The following is a 17179-nucleotide window of genomic DNA, read 5'->3' as shown; positions in this document are numbered from 1 at the left end:
TCACGAGGTCAGAAGTTTGAGACCAGCCTGGCCAACATGGTGAAACTCCATCTCTACTAAAAATACAAAAATTAGTTGGGCGCCTCTAATTCCAGCCACTCAGGAGGCCGAGCCAGGAGAATCGCTTGAACCCGGGAGGCAGAGGTTGCAGTGAGCTGAGATCTCACCACTGCACTCTAGCCTGGGCGACAAGAGCAAGACTCCATCTGAAAAAAAAAAAAAAAAAAAAAAAAAAGGCAAACCAGGTACTTGAACCTCTTTCCAACCAATGACACTTTAATGAGATTGGCTGGGCGCAGTGGCTCACACTTGTAATAATCCCAGCAGGATCATTTGAACTCAGGAGTTTGAGATCAGTTCTTGAGAACATAGCAAGATTCCTTCTCTTTTAAAAAAAAAAAAAAAAGAAAGAAAAATTGGTGGGGCATGGTGGTGCACACTTGTGGTCCCAGATACTCAAGAGCCTGAGGCAGGAGGATGGCTTGAGCCCAGGAGTTCAAGGGTGCAGTGAGCCGAGATCAGGCCATAGCACTCCAGCTTGGGTGACAGAGTGAGACACCATCTCAAAAAAAAAGCAAGACCATCAGCCTTGAGTTTGAAAAGAAATGTACATTTCCTCCACTAAAAGTTAGAACTGATTTACACATCCCCAGCTGACCACTAGGCCTGATTTACAGCTCAGAATTGTTGACACCTGCCTTCTGGGTTGTAATGTGGTCCCAAGGAGAAAACAGAATATTTTTGGCTTTTTTTCAAGACAAAGTCTCACTCTGTCGCCCACACTGGAGTGCCAATGGTGTAATCATAGCTCACTGCAGCCTCAACCTCCTGGGCTGAAGTGATCCTCCCGCCTCAGCCTCCTGAGTAGCAGAGACTACAGGCACACACCACCACACCCAGCTATGTTATTATTATTAATATTTTTGCAGAGATGAGGTCTCACTATGTTACCCAGGCTGGTCTTGAATTCCTGGCCTCAAACGATCCTCCCATCCTGGCTCCCAAAGTGCTGGGATTATAAGCATGAGCCACAGTGCTGGACAAAATAGAACATTAGAGACACACTTTACATTGAATTTACTTGGAAGGCTGATTCTTTTTCCACACCCTCCCTAGGAGAGCGAGCTGGATTTTAGGACCTTAACTCTGCCCCTGAAATGGTCAGGCCAAGGGAGATGGCCTTTACCTTTTGGATTACAAGAGTATCAACTCCCTCCCTGCTTGATTGAGCAGCAGAGCAAACTTGGCCACAGCTCCTTTTAGCTCTTCCCATCCTGCTCTGGAAAATGCTGTACCTCCCTGTACACTTCTGATTTCCTCCTTTTTTATTTTTATTTTTACTTTTTTTCAGATGGGGTCTCACTCTGTTGCCCAGGCTGGAGTGCAGTGATGTGATCTCGGCTCACTGCAACCTCCGCCTCTCGGGTTCAAACGATTCTCCTGCCTCCCGAGTAGCTGGGATTACAGGCGCCTGTCACCACGCCTAGCTAATTCTTTTGTATTTTTAGTAGAGACAGGGTTTCACCATGTTGGCCAGGCTGGTCTCAAATTCCTGACCTCAAGTGATCCACCTGCCTCAGCCTCCCAAAGTGCAGGAATGACAGGTGTGAGCCACCACGCCTGGCCAACTTCCTCCTCTTTTCATTGTCTCCACCAGGAGTGACTCACAATCCATGTGTATTTAAAATTCTCGTGGCTATAGAGGAAAAAAAATCTGCTGAGTAAGTTCAGTTGCTTCAAAGTAAATTGTGTATATCAGAATTCCACACACAGAAAAATCATTGCCGGAGAATGGACTCTGGATTCTTCATATTTGGCTCTAACAGGGAGGGAGAGGGCAGGGCCAGGGGTAGAAGACATGCTGGTGGGAAGGTCTATTCTCAGATTCTCAGACACAGCGGCTCCCAGGCCCCATCCAGACCACTGCCTTCTGCAGCTCAGAACAGAACTTCTGCCTGGCTGGCCCCAGCTACTTCATCTGGGGCAAGCAAAGGACCAACGGATTTAAAAACAAAACAAAACAAAAAAGTCACAGCTGACAAGGCCTTCTTGCCCCTAGTTCCAAAGTACAAAAGCAAGTTTTCCTGCAGGACCAGGCTTCGGAGGCCTGATTTTGGATAAGAGGAAAAAAGCTCCTCGCCCAAACAAACGCTTTCCCAACTTCTCAATCTCTGTATCTTTCAACAGGCTTCTAAGATCACCTTGCTTCCTTCACCTTGTTAGGACTGACCTCTTACCTTCACCTGTGTAAGAAAAAAAATAAAAGCCCGTACAGAGGTTGTGAAGGTCACACACAATTGCGAGAACCAAGCTTATTTGCTTTGGTAGTAGGGATAAATTTGTTCAGGTTCCCGGGCATTGAAAGAGTACACAGTATAGCCGGGCATGGTGGCATGTGCGTGTAATTCCAGCTACTGGGGAGGCTAAGGCAGAAGAATTGCTTGAACCTGGGAGGCAGAGGTTGCAGTGAGCCGAGATTGTGCCACACTGCACTCAAGCCTGGGCGACAGAGCGAGGCTCCGTCTCAAAAAAAAAAAAAAGAGTACACAGTAGATTTTGAAAAGCTTCTGAATCAGAGGAGAGTCAAACAGGGAACTCCCTGTAACAAGGGCTGGGATCCTCAGCACATGCACTTACACTATATTTTATTTTATCTTTTGTTTAGAGATGGAGTCTTGCTCTGTCACCCAGGCTGGAGTGCAGTGGTATGATTTCGGCTCACTGCACTCTCTGCCCCGGGTTCAAGTGATTCTCATGCCTCGGCCTCCCGAATAGCTGGGATCAAAAGCGTGTGCCACCATACCCAGGTAATTTTTCGTATTTTTGGTACAGACCGGGTTTCACCATGTTGGGCAGGCTAGTCTCGAACTCCTGACCTCAGGTGATCTGCTCACCTCGGCCTCTTAAAGTGCAGGGATTACAGGTGTGAGCCACCATGCCCGGCCTTATGCTATATTTTATGATTTAAAAAAAAAAAAAAAAAAAGCCAGCACAGCCATAAAAAAGAATGACATCATGTCATTTGCTGCAACATAGATACAGCTGGAGGCTGTTATCCTAAGTGAATTAGCGCAGGAACAGAAAACCAAATACCACATGTTCTCACTTATAAGTGGGAGCTAAACTGGGTACATGTGGATACAAAGACGGGAAAAACACAGTAATGGCCAGGTGCAGTGGCTCACACCTGTAATCCCAGCACTTTGGGAGGCCGAGGCAGGCAACTCACTCGAGATCAGGAGTTCGAGACCAGCCTGGCCAACATGGTGAAACCCTATCCCTACTAAATACACAAAAATTAGCGGGGCATGGTGGTGGGCACCTGTAATCCCAGCTACTCAGGAGGCTGAGGCAGGAGAATCACTTGACCCCAGGAGGTGGAGGTTGCAGTGAGCTAAGATCACACCATTGTGCTCCAGTCTGGGCGACAGAGCGAGACTGTGTAAAAACAAAAAACAAACAAAAAAAGGATACTGAGGACTACAAGAAGGCAGGGGAAGGAGGGCATGGATTGAGAAACTACCTACTGGGTACTGTGCTCAAACCCTGGGTGAGGGGATCAATCATACCCCAAACCTCAGCATCATGTGATATACCCATGTAACAAACCTGCACATGTACTCCTTGAAGCTAAAATAAAAGTTGAAATGATATGTAATATAACCAGCTATTCTAGGAAGCTGAGATCTTCTGCATGCCACATAGTTGACACCAATTTTTAAAATTCAAGTGAGGAGTAAACTGCAGGTCGGGTGTGGTGGCTCACGCCTGTAATCCCAGCACTTTGGGAGGCCGAGGCGGATGGATGACCTGAGGTCGGGAGTTCAAGACCAGCCTGGCCAACATGGCGAAACCCTGTCTCTACTAAACATACAAAAATTAGCCAGGTGTGGTGGCCCGCACCTGTAATCCCAGCTACTCAGGAGGCTGAGACAGGAGAATCACTTGAACCCAGGAGGTGGAGGTTGCAGTAAGCCAAGATCGCACCACTGCACTCCAGCCCGGGTGACAGAGCAAGACTCTGTCTCAAAAAAGAGTGAAATGCTAGCAGATAGACAAATGTTTAACAGTTCAATGCATAAAAAACATTACAATGACAGCAAAAAAACAAAACCAAGAAAAGGCAAATCAGACTCACGTGTCTCCAGCGCTAGATTTCTAGTAGACCACACTCTTCTCTTCCTGTTCCTTCCCTAGATAAAAATGCAGAACAAAGTTCTGACTACAGATTTCTTAAAGAAAGACCTGTGGATTCTGCAAGAGCAAGAGCCTAGAAAGAGAGAATGAGGAAATGAACATCGTAGTCCACACACAAAACAGGAAAGAGGGAGACTGTCTGGCTTCACTCTCTCTCCTGGTACGACTGGCACAAAAACGGGTCAGAGGCAAAATTTCCTAAGACTGCTTCCTCTGCGAAATGCTTTACTCCTACCTCCTTTAATCACTGTAGAGTCAACATACTCTTTTCTATGGCTTCAATTCTGCAAGGTTCAGGTCTGACAGGAAATCACATATACCTGATTAGCAGGGTACAAAGGCAAGGGAGAGGGAAAGAGAATCTCTTGGGAGAACTAAATGCATAGACAAAGAAGCAGACTTGGGCGGGTGCGGTGGTTGACACCTGTAATCCCAATACTTTGGGAGGCCAAGGCAGACGGGCCACTTGAGGTCAGGAGTTCAAGACCAGCCTGGCCAACATGGTAAAACCCCATCTCTACTAAAAATACAAAAATTAGCCTGCTGGTAAGAGTGTGTGCCTGTAATCCCAGCTATTTGAAAGGCTGAGGCAGGAGAATCTCTTGAACCCAGCGGGCAGAGGCTGCAGTGAACCAAGATCATACCATTTCACTCCAGCCTGGGCAAGAGAGAGACTCTGTATCAAAAAAAAAAAAAAATTAGCCAGGTATGGTGGCACATGCCTGTGGTCCCAGCTACTCGGGAGGCTGAGGCAGGAGAACTGCTTGATAAACCCCGGAAGCAGAGTCTGCAGTAAGCCAAGATCGTGCCTCTGCACTCCAGCCTGGGTGATAGAGCGAGACTCCATCTCAAAATAAATAAATAAATAAACAAACAAACAAACAAACAATAAATAAATATAATGAGGGGACAGAGACAACAGCCTTCCAAGATGAATCAGAGAAAGGATCTGCTGCCCAATTACAAGGGAGCAAAGACAACAGGTGTGTGTGTGTGTGTCTCTGAGATAGGGTCTTGCTCTGTCGCCCAGGCTGGAATGCAGCCATGTAATCATAGCTTACTGCATCCTAGAACTCCTGGGCTTAAGCAATTATCCTGCCTCAGCCTCCCGAGTAGCAGGGACTACAGATGCACACCATTATACACTGCTAATTTTTCATTTTTTGTAGAAACAGGGTCTCGCTATGTTGCCCAGGCTGACCTTGAACCCATGGCCTCAAGGGATCCTCCCATATCGGCCTCCCAAAGTGTTGAGATGACAGCTATGAGCCACCACACTGGGCCTGCAGTTTCTTATAAACATATACTTACCATAAGACCCAGCAAGGCCGGGCACGGTGACCCAGCACTTTGGGAGGCCAAGGTGGGCGGATCACCTGATGTCAAAAGTTTGAAACCAGCCTGACCAACATGGTGAAACCCTATCTCTACTAAAAATACAAAATTAGCTGGGCCACCATGCTGGTAATCCCAGCTACTAGGGAGACTGAGGCAGGAGAATTGCTTGAACCCTGAAGGTGGAGGTTGCAGTGAGCTGAGATCACGCCACTGCACTCCAGCCTGGGCAACAAGAGCAAAATTCTGTCTCAAAATAAATAAATAAATAAATAATTATACTGATGGAAAGGAGCCAGACACAAGAGCACATACTGTATGGTTTCAGTTATATGAAACACTAGAGGCCGGGCACGGTGTCTCATGCCTGTAATCCCAGCACTTTGGAAGGCCAAGGTGGGTGGATCACGAGGTCAGGAGTTTGAGACCAGCCTGGCCAATATGGTAAAACCCTGTCTCTACTAAAAATACAAAAAAATTATCCAGGCGTGGTGGCGGGCGCCTATAGTCCCAGCTACTCGGGAGGTTGAGGCAGGAGGATTGCTTGAACCCAGGAGGCAGAGGTTGCAGTGAGCTGAGATTGCACCATTGCACTCCAGCCTGGGTGACAGAGCGAGACTTGGTCTCAAAAAAAAAAAAAGGAAAAAAAAAAAGAAGAAACACTAGAAAATACAAATGCTATAATGACAAAGATCAGATCAGTAGGGCTAGGAGTTGGGACAAAGGGCTGACTGGAAAGAGGCCCTAGGAAACTTATGGGTGATGGAAATGTTATTGTGGTGATAATTACAAGCATGAATAAATTTGTCAAAATTCATCAAAATGTGCACTTAAAGAGTGCATTTTATTGCATTTAATTATATATCAATAAAACACTGGTTTTAAAAAAGTCTCTCATGGGAGGCTGGTCTAGGCAACCTTGAGGATCCCTTTAACCCTAATTCTAGTCCAAGGATTTTCTAAAAAATAAAAAAGGCCGGGCGTGGTGGCTCACGCCTGTAATCTCAGCACCATTTGGGAGGCCGAGACGGGTGGATCACAAGGTCAGGAGATGGGGACCATCCTGACTAACATGGTGAAACCCTGTCTCTACTAAAAATACAAAAAAAAATTAGCCAGGCGTGGTACCAGGCACCTGGAGTCCCAGCTACTCGGGAGGCTGAGGCAGGAGAATGGTGTGAACCCAGGAGGCAGAGTTTGCAGTGAGTCAAGATCTCACCACTGCACTCTAGCCTGGGCAACAGAGCAAGACTCCGTCTCAAAAAAGAAAAAAGAAAAAAAAAAAAGGTTGGGCATGGGGACTCACACCTATAATCCCAGCATTTTGGGAGGCTGAGGAGGGAGGATCGCTTGAGCCCAGGAGTTCCAGATCAGCCTGGGCAACATAGTGAAATGCCATCTCTACAAAAAATAAAATAAATGAGCCAGGCATGGTGGTGCATACTTGTAGTCCCAGCTACTTGGGAGGCTGAGGCAGGAGGATCACTTGAGCTCAGGAGTTTGAGATTCCAATGAGCTATGATTGCACCGCTACACTCTAGCCTGGGTGACCAACTGAGACCCTGTCTCTTAAAAAAAAAAAAAAAGAAAAAGAAAAGAAGGAAGGAAAGGAAGGCATATATTGAATCATTTGAAAATTTTAAAAGTCCTGACTACTTTGTTTCACCAACATGAAAGTGACAGTGCTATGGTCATGATATTGAAAACCTACTTGGCACTGTAATACAGAAATCTTGGATTTTATTATTTTCCTCCCTGATCCTCATTCCAATATCAGTCATCAAATATTTAAAAAGTAATAATATGCAAATCATACATAAAGAAAATATAGTGGCCAGGTACAGTGGTCATGCTTGTAATTCCAGCTCTTTGGGAGGCAGAGGCGGGTAGATAGCTTGAGGCCAGGAGTTTGAGACCAGCCTGGCTAACATGGTGAAACCCTGTCTCTACTAAAAATACAAAAATTAAAAAATTAGTTGGGCATAGTGGCCCACACCCATCTACTCAGGAGGCTGAGGCAGGAGAATCCTTTGAACCCTGTAGGCGGAGGTTGGAGTGAGCCGAGATCGCGCCACTGCACTCCAGCCTGGACAACAGAATGAGACTCTGTCAAAAAAAAAAAAAAATTAAAAAAGAAAAAAAATATAGTAAATATATTTAATGAATGAAAGCATGCTTTATTTAATTCCCAACTTGACGTTGTATCGTTATAACAATGTATCTGGTAAGTACTTATTTTAAAATTCTAATTCTAATGGGAAAGAAGACAAACTCGGACACTTCAACTCTGAGTTTGGGGATTGCCCCAATCTTGCACTGAGGGTGCTCCTGTGTGCAAGGGATTGCATCATTCATTCATGCTGTTTGGCAACATGCGGCTGCTGTAAGATTAGACAAGTGAAGTTACCCAAAACATAAATCAATGAAAAGCAAGCCTGAAGATTCTAGGAAATGATCTGCCTATGCGATTAAGAAGAAATGTAGACTCAGAGGGGAAGCCTGGAAGAGGAAAAGGAAAGTCGGCAAAATCAGAAAGTTGGGTGCAGGGAAAGCACAAGCCAGGACTCACGCTGTGTCTGGGCCTCCGGGGCTCCTTTCCGCTGCAGGGGGCCAGCGCCGGCTCCAACGCTCAGGCGAGCAGTTCCCAGGGAGGTGAACTGTGCAGACTCAGGGTCTCCACTGAACGCTCTCTTGAAATCTGCTGATAAGCGGGGTGGCTTCTGAAGAGTTCTGCAAGTGCTTCTGTAAACTGGAGACACCAGATCTCTGTTCTGCAAAGCCGGGCTAGGAGGACGCTTTGGCCCCGCCCCAGGGGAGGGGCTCCCCGAACCAGACCCCTCCTCCACCGGTGGCTCGGCGCCTGTAGTCCGAGAGGTGCACGGTGCGCAGTGCGCTTTTGCTTTTTCGCAAAGCCGCGCCCTGTGGCACCTCCGCTTTACAGAGGAACAAAAAAGCTCCTGGACCTTCAGAAGCTGCTCCGCGCTGCCGCCACCACTACTTAGGATAAGGGTAGGTGAGGGAAGCCAGGGACCGCTGCACTGATTTTGCAATTAATAAAAACCCCTCGGGGGGCCTCTTTTGAAATCCACGTTTGGCATTATGCGCTTGCAGCACTGTAGGTCCCAAAAGAACTTCAAAGACTACTTATATTCTTTTTTTTTTTTTTTTTTGAGATGGAGTCTCTCTCGGTCGCCTGGGCTGGAGTGCAGTGGCACGATCTCGGCTTACTGCAAGCTCCGCCTCCTGGGTTCACGGCATTCTCCTGCCTCAGCCTCCCAAGTAGCTGGGACTACAGGCGCCCCACCACACCCAGCTAATTTTTTGTATTTTTAGTAGAGACGGGGTTTCACCGTGTTAGCCAAGATGACCTCGTGATCCGCCCACCTCGGCCTCCCAAAGTGTTGGGATTACAGGCGTGAGCCACCACGCCCGGCCAAGACTACTTATATTCTCAATTAAAATGCAACCATGAGTAACAAAATGACTCTTTGCACCTTGTTTTTATTTTTAATTTTTATTTATGTTTTTAAATAGAGATGGGGGGGCTCCCATTCCTGGGCTCAAGCGATCCTCCCTCCTCGGCCTCCCAAAGTCTTGGGATTGCAGGTGTGAGCTACCGCGCCCGGCCTATTTCTTTTTAAAATTTTTCTGGCCAGGCTCGGCGGCTCAAGCCTGTAATCCCAACACTTTTGGAGGCTGAGGCAAGCGGATCACCTGAGGTCAGGCGTTCGAGACCAGCCTGGCCAGCATGGCAAAACTCCATCTCGAGCAAAAATACAAAATTAGCAGGGGCATGGTGGTGCATGCCTGTAGTCCCAGCTACTTGAGAGGCTGAGGCAGGAGAATTGCTTGAACCCCGGGGAAGGAGGTTGCAGTGAGCCACGATCATGCCACTGCACTATAGCCTGAGCAACAGAGTAAGACTGGTTTAAAAATATATATATGAATTCCATGTGTCACTTGCCCAGCTCCTTGCATGTTAACTACAACAAATAACGGGTGTTTCCCCCAAACATTTACCACTAGAGTTAGCTGGCTAGAGCTAGCTAGAGGTCCACTCTAAAACACAACCTGAAACCTCAAAGGCTGACAGTCTGCACTCCAGGCTCACTCTACGTTGCTTACCCACACAGAGGATGCAATCCCTGGGGTGGGACACTTGGTCACAACATCTCTGCCATTAGCTACAGGACCCTCCTCACCAAAACACAATTTTTTTCTTTTCCCGAGGCTGAGTCTCACTGTTTCCCAGGCTGGAGTGCAGTGGTGTGATCTTAGCTCACTGTAACCTCTGCCTCCTGGGTTCAAGCGAGTCTCCTGCCTCAACCTCCCCAGTAGCTGGGATTACAAGTGCACGCCACCATGCCCAGCTAGTTTTTGTGTTTTTAGTAGAGACTGGGTTTCACCATGTTGGCCAGGCTGGTCTCAAACTCCTGACCTCAAATGATCTGCCCACCTCAGCCTCCCAAAGTGCTGGGATTACAGGCATGAGCCACCACGCCCAGCCTGCTGTAGTTTTTTAAAAAGTGTAATAGGCTGGGCACATTGGCTCACGCCTGTAATCCCAGCACTTTGGGAGGCCGAGGCGGGTGGATCACCTGAGGTCAGGAGTTCAAGACCAGCCTGGCCAACAATTTGAAACCCTGTCTCTACTAAAAATATAAAAATTAGCCTGCCATGGTGGCGCCTGCCTGTAATCCCACCTACTTGGGAAGCTGAGGCAGGTGAATTGCTTGAACCTGGGAGGCAGAGGTTGCAGTGAGGTGAGATCACGCCACTGCACTCCAGCCTGGGCAACAGAGTGAGAATCCATCTCAAAAAAACACACAAAAAACAAAAGCATAATAAAAGAAACAAAATGTTAAATACCAGATGTTTGTATCTAAGTATAAGTGGTAACTGAGAATTTATTTTGAGGGGAAAAGAAACTCAAGTAAATGTGGAAGGCTAGAAGAGTTAACTTATGCTATTTGTATTTCATAAATGTTTAACATTAAATATTCCTTAAAATATTAAATATTCTTAAAAATTTTAGATAAAATATTTATATTTACTAAAATCTGGCTGGGTGTGGTGGTGCATGCTTACAGTCCCAGCTACTTGGGAGGCTGAGGCGGGAGGATCATTTGAGCTCAGGATTTCAGGGTTACAGTGTGCTGTGATCATGCCACTGTTCTCCACCCTGGGTAATAGAGCAAGCCCTTGTCTCTGAAAAATTAATTAATTAAAATCTGTCACCTCTTCATGGTCCTGGAATCAACCTCACACTCACACATGTATTAATACTTGTGGGCATGAGATGGCTGTATTGTAGACATTGTTTGGCTAGAGCACATCACATTAAAAATATATATAGTTGCCTAGAAGACACTAATGAGTGGTCACGTATAACAACCAGGAGGTAATCTTGCCAGACAAAGCAAAACTGTGAAACAGATTAAAATATGCTTCATCAGGCTGGGCACAGTGGCTCACGCCTGTAATCTCAGCACTCTGGGAGGCCGAGGCGGGTGGATCACCTGAGGTCACGAGTTCGAGACCAGCCTAGCCAACATGATGAAACCCCATCTCTACTAAAAATACAAAAAGTAGCTAGGCCTGGTGGCGGGCACCTGTAATCTCAGCTACTGGGGAGGCTGAGGCAGAAGAATCACTTGAACCCAGGAGGCAGAGGTTGCAGTGAACCGAGATTACACCACTGCACTCTAGCCTGGGTGACAAAGCCAGACTCTGTCTAAAAACACAAAAAGCAAAAAAAAAAAAAAAGGTTCAATGCTGTTCTTACTGGAATAATAGCACAAGTGAACCAAATACAATACAGCATAATGAAGGCATAATTACTGGAATAATAGCACGTGAGAACCAAACACAATACAGCATAATGAAGGTATAATAAAAATATTAGCAAATTATTTTGCAAAGTTTTAATCACAATTGGTTAGTCAAAAGTAATACAGGTCATACTACTGTTCCTAAAGGTTTTCTTTCTTTTTTCTTCTTTTTTTTTTTTTTTTTTTGAGACGGAGTCTCACTCTGTCCCCCAGGCTGGAGTCCAGTGGCCGGATCTCAGCTCACTGCAAGCTCCGCCTCCCGGGTTTACGCCATTCTCCTGCCTCAGCCTCCCGAGTAGCTGGGACTACAGGCGCCCGCCACCTCGCCCGGCTAGTTTTTTGTATTTTTTAGTAGAGACGGGGTTTCACTGTGTTAGCCAGGATGGTCTCGATCTCCTGACCTCGTGATCCGCCCGTCTCGGCCTCCCAAAGTGCTGGGATTACAGGATTGAGCCACCGCGCCCGGCCTTCTTTTTTTTTTTTCTTTTGAGACAGGGTCTCACTGTCACCCAGGCTGGAGTGCAGTGGCATGATCATAGCTCACTGAAGCTTCGAATTCCTGGGCTCAAACAATCCTCCTGTCTCAGCCTTCTGAGCAGGTGGGACCACAGGTGTGTGCCACCACACCAGGCTGTTTTTTTTTATGTTTAGTAGAGCCTGGGTCTCATTAGTCTCCAGCTCCTGGGCTCAAGTCCAAGCGTGATCCACTTTACCCGGCTCTGAAAGATTTTCTATAGATCACATTTTTGTAAGCTAACTTTTTTTTTTTTTTTTTTTTGAGATGGAGTCTCGCTCTGTCACCCAGGCTGGAGTACAGCAGCGTGATCTCAGCTCACTGCAACCTCTGCCTCCCGGGTTCAAGCGATTCTCCTGCCTCAGCCTCCCAAGTAGGTGGGATTACAAGCATGCACCACCATGCCCGGCTAATTTTTGTATTTTTAGTACAGATGGGGTTTCACCATGCTGGACAGGCTGGTCTTGAACCCCTGGCCTCAGGTGATTCACTCGCCTTGGCCTCCCAAAGTGCTGGGATTATAGGAGTGAGCCACCATGCCCAGCCACAAATTTTCTAATGGCTAATTATGTTAGAATCATGTCCTCTTTTTAAAAGTCATTCAGTGCTAATAGCCTTCTAAAGTATAGTAAATTGAAACAAGCCCTCCGGAAACAATATGGTGTTATTCAGTAACATTGAACACAAGTGGCGGAGCGCAGTGGCTTAATCCTGTAATCCCAGCACTTTGGGAAGCTGAGGTGGGCGGATCACAAAGTCTGGAGATCGAGACCATCCTGGCTAACACGGTGAAATCCCGTCTCTACTAAAAATACAAAAAAAAAAAAAAAAAATTAGCCGGGCGTGGTGGCAGGTGCCTGTAGTCCCAGCTACTTGGGAGGCTGAGGCAGGAGAATGGCATGAACCCAAGAGGCGGAGCTGCAGTGAGCCAAGATCGCACCCCTGCACTCCAGCCTGGGCGACACAGCGAGACTCCATCTAAAAAACAAACAAACAAAAAACATTGAACACAAGCAATTTCTAAGACCCACCAATTCCCCCTGAGGAAGACACTCAGGAGAAACTTGCATGATTAAGCTGGCTGGGTGTGGTGCCTCATGCTTCTAATCCTAGCACTTTGGGAGGCCTAGATGGGAGGATCCCTTGAGCCCAGGAGTTCAAGACCACCCTGGGCAACATATTGAGAACTAATCTGTACAAAAAATAAACAAAATTAGCTGGACGTGGTGGCACACATCTCGAATCCCAAGTACTTGGGAAGCTGAGGTGGGAGGATGACTTGAGCCTAGGAGGTTGAGGCTGTGCTAAGATCACGCCACTGTACTCCAGCCTGGGTGACAGAGTGAGACTCCAGCCCCCCCCCCCAAAAAAAAAAAAAAAAAAAAGAGGCTGGGTGCAGTGGCTCATGCCTGTAATCACAGCACTTTGAGAGGCTGAGGCAGGCAGATCACCTGAGGTCAGGAATTTGAGACCAGCCTGACCAACATGGAGAAACCCTGTCTCCTCTAAAAATACAAAATTAGCTGGGTGTAGTGGCACATACCTGTAATCCTAGCTGCTCAGGAGGCTGAGGCAAGAGAATCGCTTGAACCCGGGAGGCAGAGGTTGTGGTGACCCAGGATTATGCCATTGCACACCTGCCTGGGCAGCAAGAACAAAACTCCGTCTCAAAAAAAACAAACAAAAAACAAACTGACACTTGTATGATTGGAGGAGCCACATATATAAGAATTTTCACAGCAGTACTGTGAACATTCTCAGTTACTGTGATACTCCAGTAGCCACTGGAAACTTTAAAAAGAGACTATCATTTAATGTCATAAATGATAACTTACAACATAAAATTCAGAACAGTAGTTACTTCTGAAAGTAAGAAAGGAAATGAGACTGAGAAAAGGTATGTAGAGTTAGTAATGATACTATAATAATAATGTTCCTTTAAGTAGGATGGTAGGTATACAGATGCTTTTTATATCTGTGTGTATAAAATATTTGCTAACAAATGTAATATTTCTTATCAATACATTAAATACCAATACATTGCCAGCCAGGCGCAGTGGCTCACGCCTGTCATCCCAGCACTTTGGGAGGCCAAGGCAGGGCAGATCACAATGTCAGGAGATGGACACCATCCTGGCCAACATGGTGAAACCCCATCTCTACCAAAATACAAAAAATTAGCCAGGCATGGTGGCAATGTGCCTGTAATCCCACCTACTCGGGAGGCTGAAGCAGGGGAATCGCGTGAACCCAGGAAGCAGAGGTTGCAGTAAGCCAAGATTGCACCACTGCACTCCAGCCTGGCAACAGGGAAAGACGCCGTCTCAAAAAAAAAAAAAAACCAATACATTAAAATAATATAAATGTCTTGAAAGAGCACAGTGAACACAGTTTGAAATGTGATTTAATATAAACATTGTCATTCAAAATAAGTCATGCCATGGAAATATGCCCATGATATGTCACATGAATAAAGGAAGTTGCAGAACATATATATCATTTGAGATCCCATTTTTGAACAAAGAAATCTCTATGTGTGTCTACATCCAGGTATGGTATATGGTTATATATCTATGTCTATGTATCTATATAAAAAACGAAACATTATTCATTTGTTTATTTTTTTGGGACGGGGTCTGGCTCTGTCACTGTCCAGGCTGGAATTCAGTGGTGCAATCTCAACTCACTACAATCTCTGCCTTCTGGGTTCAAGCGCTGGGATTTTGGTGTGAGCTATCTTTATAATGGAAAAAGTGGGAGAAATTTATATTACAAAGAGATATGATTATAGTATAAGAACTGTGGCAATATTTGACTGAATCTTTCCCTCCCTCCTCCTAGAAATTATGCAAAGTGATAGGGAGATATGGTGGTGGGGGGAATGAGGCAGAAATCCCATATTCAACAAAACTAGGAGACACAAAGTCACTGGAGACTCCAAGACCTGCACAAGGGCTACCAAAGTTACATGGGAAGAGGCAGATGCAGATCCCAGAAAACACCAGCAAAAACAGACTCTCTGAAGATGAGCCATTCATGCCACAGTGCAAACATGTGTTGTTTGAAACAAGCAGAGCAGAGCAGGGATAAAAAGAACTGAGGGCAAGGCTCAATCAAGCAGAAAGGGAGTTGAAACCCTTGTAACCCAAGGGGTGAAGATGCCCAAAGGGTGTAACCCAAGGGCATCTCTCCTGGCCTGAGCATCTTATGGGTAGAGTTAAGGTCTGAACACCCAGCTCACCTTCCTAGGGAGGGCGTGGGAAAAGAATCAGCCTTCCAAGTAAATTCTATGTGTATCTCTAACATTCTGTTTTGGCCAGCACGGAAACTTACGCCTGTAATCCAAACACTTTGGGAGGCCAAGGCGAGAGGATTGCTTGAGCCCAGAAATGCAAGACCAGCCTGGTTATCACAGCAAGACTCTATCTCTCTCTCTCTCTCTTTTTTTTTTTTTTGAGACAGAATCTTTCTGTGGCCCAGGCTGGAGTGCAGTGGCACGATCTCAGCTCACTGCAACCTCTGACTCCCACATTCAAGCGATTCTCCTGCCTCAGCCTCCCGAATAGCTGGGTCCACAGGTGCCTGCCACCATGCCCAGCTAATTTTTGTATTTTTAGTAGAAACGGGGTTTCACCATGTTGGCCAGGATGATCTTGATCTCTTGACCTTGTGATCTGCCCGCCTCGGCCTCCCAAAGTGTTGGGATTACAGGTGTAACCACCTAGTCTGGCTTGGAGACAATGTCTTTAAAGAGGTGATTATGTTAAAATGAGGTCTTCAGAGTAAGCCCTAATCGAATCTGACTGGTGTCCTTGTAAGAAGAGAAAATTTGGACAAGGAGAGACATCAGAAGCATGTGAGTGCGCTGGGCACAGTGGCTCATGCCTGCAACCCCAACACTTTGGGAGGCCAAGGTAGACAGATCACTTGAGGCCAGGAGTTCAAGATTAGCTGGGGCAATATGGCAAAACACTGTCTCTAATAAAAATACAAAAATTAGTCCAGCGTGGTAGTGCACGCCTGTAATCCCAGCTACTCGTGAGGCTGAGGCAGGAGAACTGCTTGAACTGGGAGACAGAGGTTACAGTCAGCTGAGATTGTGCCACTGCACTCCAGCCTGGGCGACAGAGCGAGACTCTGTCTCAAAAAAAAAAAAAAGATCTGGGCCGGGCACAGTGGCTCATGCCTGTAATCCCAGCACTTTGGGAGGCTGAGGCTGGTGGATCACCTGAGGTCAGGAGTTCGAGACAAGCCTGGCCAACAGGGTGAAACCTCGTCTCTACTAAAACTACAAAAATTAGCAGGGTGTGGTGTCGTGCACCTATAATCCCAGCTACTTGGGAGGCTAAAGCAGGAGAATTGCTTGAACCCGGGAGGCGGACGTTACAGTAAGCCAAGATCCCTGTACTCCAGCCTGGGCAACAGAGCGAGATTCTGTCTCAAAAAAAACAAAAACAAACAAACAAAAAAAACTGTCTGAAAAAAACTTAATGAATTATTTCCAAGAAGGAAAAACAAAAATACAAATATAGAGATTCATGGAAAAGATGACAAAGTAAGACAAGACAAAACTGACAAAATCCAGGAAAGAAGCAGAAGGGAGCCAGGCACCTGTAATCTCAGCAGTCTGGGAGGCCAAAGCAGAGGGATTGCTTGAGGCCAGAAGCTGAAGACCAGCATAGGCAACAGAGTGAAGCACTGTCTCTACAAAACATCAAAAAATCATCCAGGCATGGTGACAAGTGCTTGTGGTCCCAGCTACACAGGAGGCTGAGGTAGGAGTAAAGCTTGAGCCCAGGAGGTTGAGGCTGCAGTTCATGCAGTTCATGCAGTTCATGAGACATGTTCATGCCACTGCACTCCAGCTTGGGCGACAGAATGGGACCCTGTCTTGAAAGGGGAAAAAAAAAAGGATGTAGAAGGAAAAAACATAACTATCACACTGGGCATGGTGGCACGTGCCTATAATGCCAACTACTCAGGAGGCTGAGGCAGGAGGATCACTTGAGCCCAGGAGTTCAAATCCGGCCTAGGAGACATATTGAGACACCATCTCCAAAAAACAGGTAAAATAACCATCACAAAAGTGAAGATGAAGCTAAAAGGAGCAAAAATAAAAGTGGACACTATGAAAAATACACTAACCAATATGGATGATAAAAATGAGAAAAGCAAACAATATAAACCAAAGGAATTAAATGTAATTAGAGAAAAAATGATAGTTGGCCAGGTGCAGTGGCTCACGCTTGTAATCCCAGCACTTTGGGAGGCCAAGGTGGGTGGATCACCTGAGGTTGGGAGT

The 17179-nt window shown here is 46.3% G+C and overlaps 1 protein-coding gene across 6 annotated transcripts in view; it reads right to left on the bottom strand.

Moving 5' to 3' along the window:
- Positions 1 to 17179, bottom strand: part of PSPH (phosphoserine phosphatase) — a 42034-nt gene that overhangs the window by 16344 nt on the left and 8511 nt on the right. For 2 of the 6 annotated variants that reach the window (XM_073008820.1, XM_038004296.2), the window contains exons 2-4: positions 13421 to 13518; positions 8102 to 8281; positions 4139 to 4193 (exon numbers count right to left, since the gene is read on the bottom strand). The gene's annotated coding sequence lies outside the window, so the exon portion shown is untranslated. Of the gene's footprint in view, positions 1 to 4138; positions 4194 to 8101; positions 8342 to 13420; positions 13544 to 17179 lie in introns of those variants that run through there. The other 4 variants (XM_073008819.1, XM_038004295.2, XM_073008821.1 and 1 more) reach the window with 4 other exon arrangements.

This window comes from Chlorocebus sabaeus, chromosome 21 (assembly GCF_047675955.1).
Source record: "Chlorocebus sabaeus isolate Y175 chromosome 21, mChlSab1.0.hap1, whole genome shotgun sequence".
NCBI lineage: Eukaryota > Metazoa > Chordata > Mammalia > Primates > Cercopithecidae > Chlorocebus > Chlorocebus sabaeus.
Note: the sequence above shows the minus strand (reverse complement) of the source record. Positions and strands in the feature narration are given on the sequence as shown.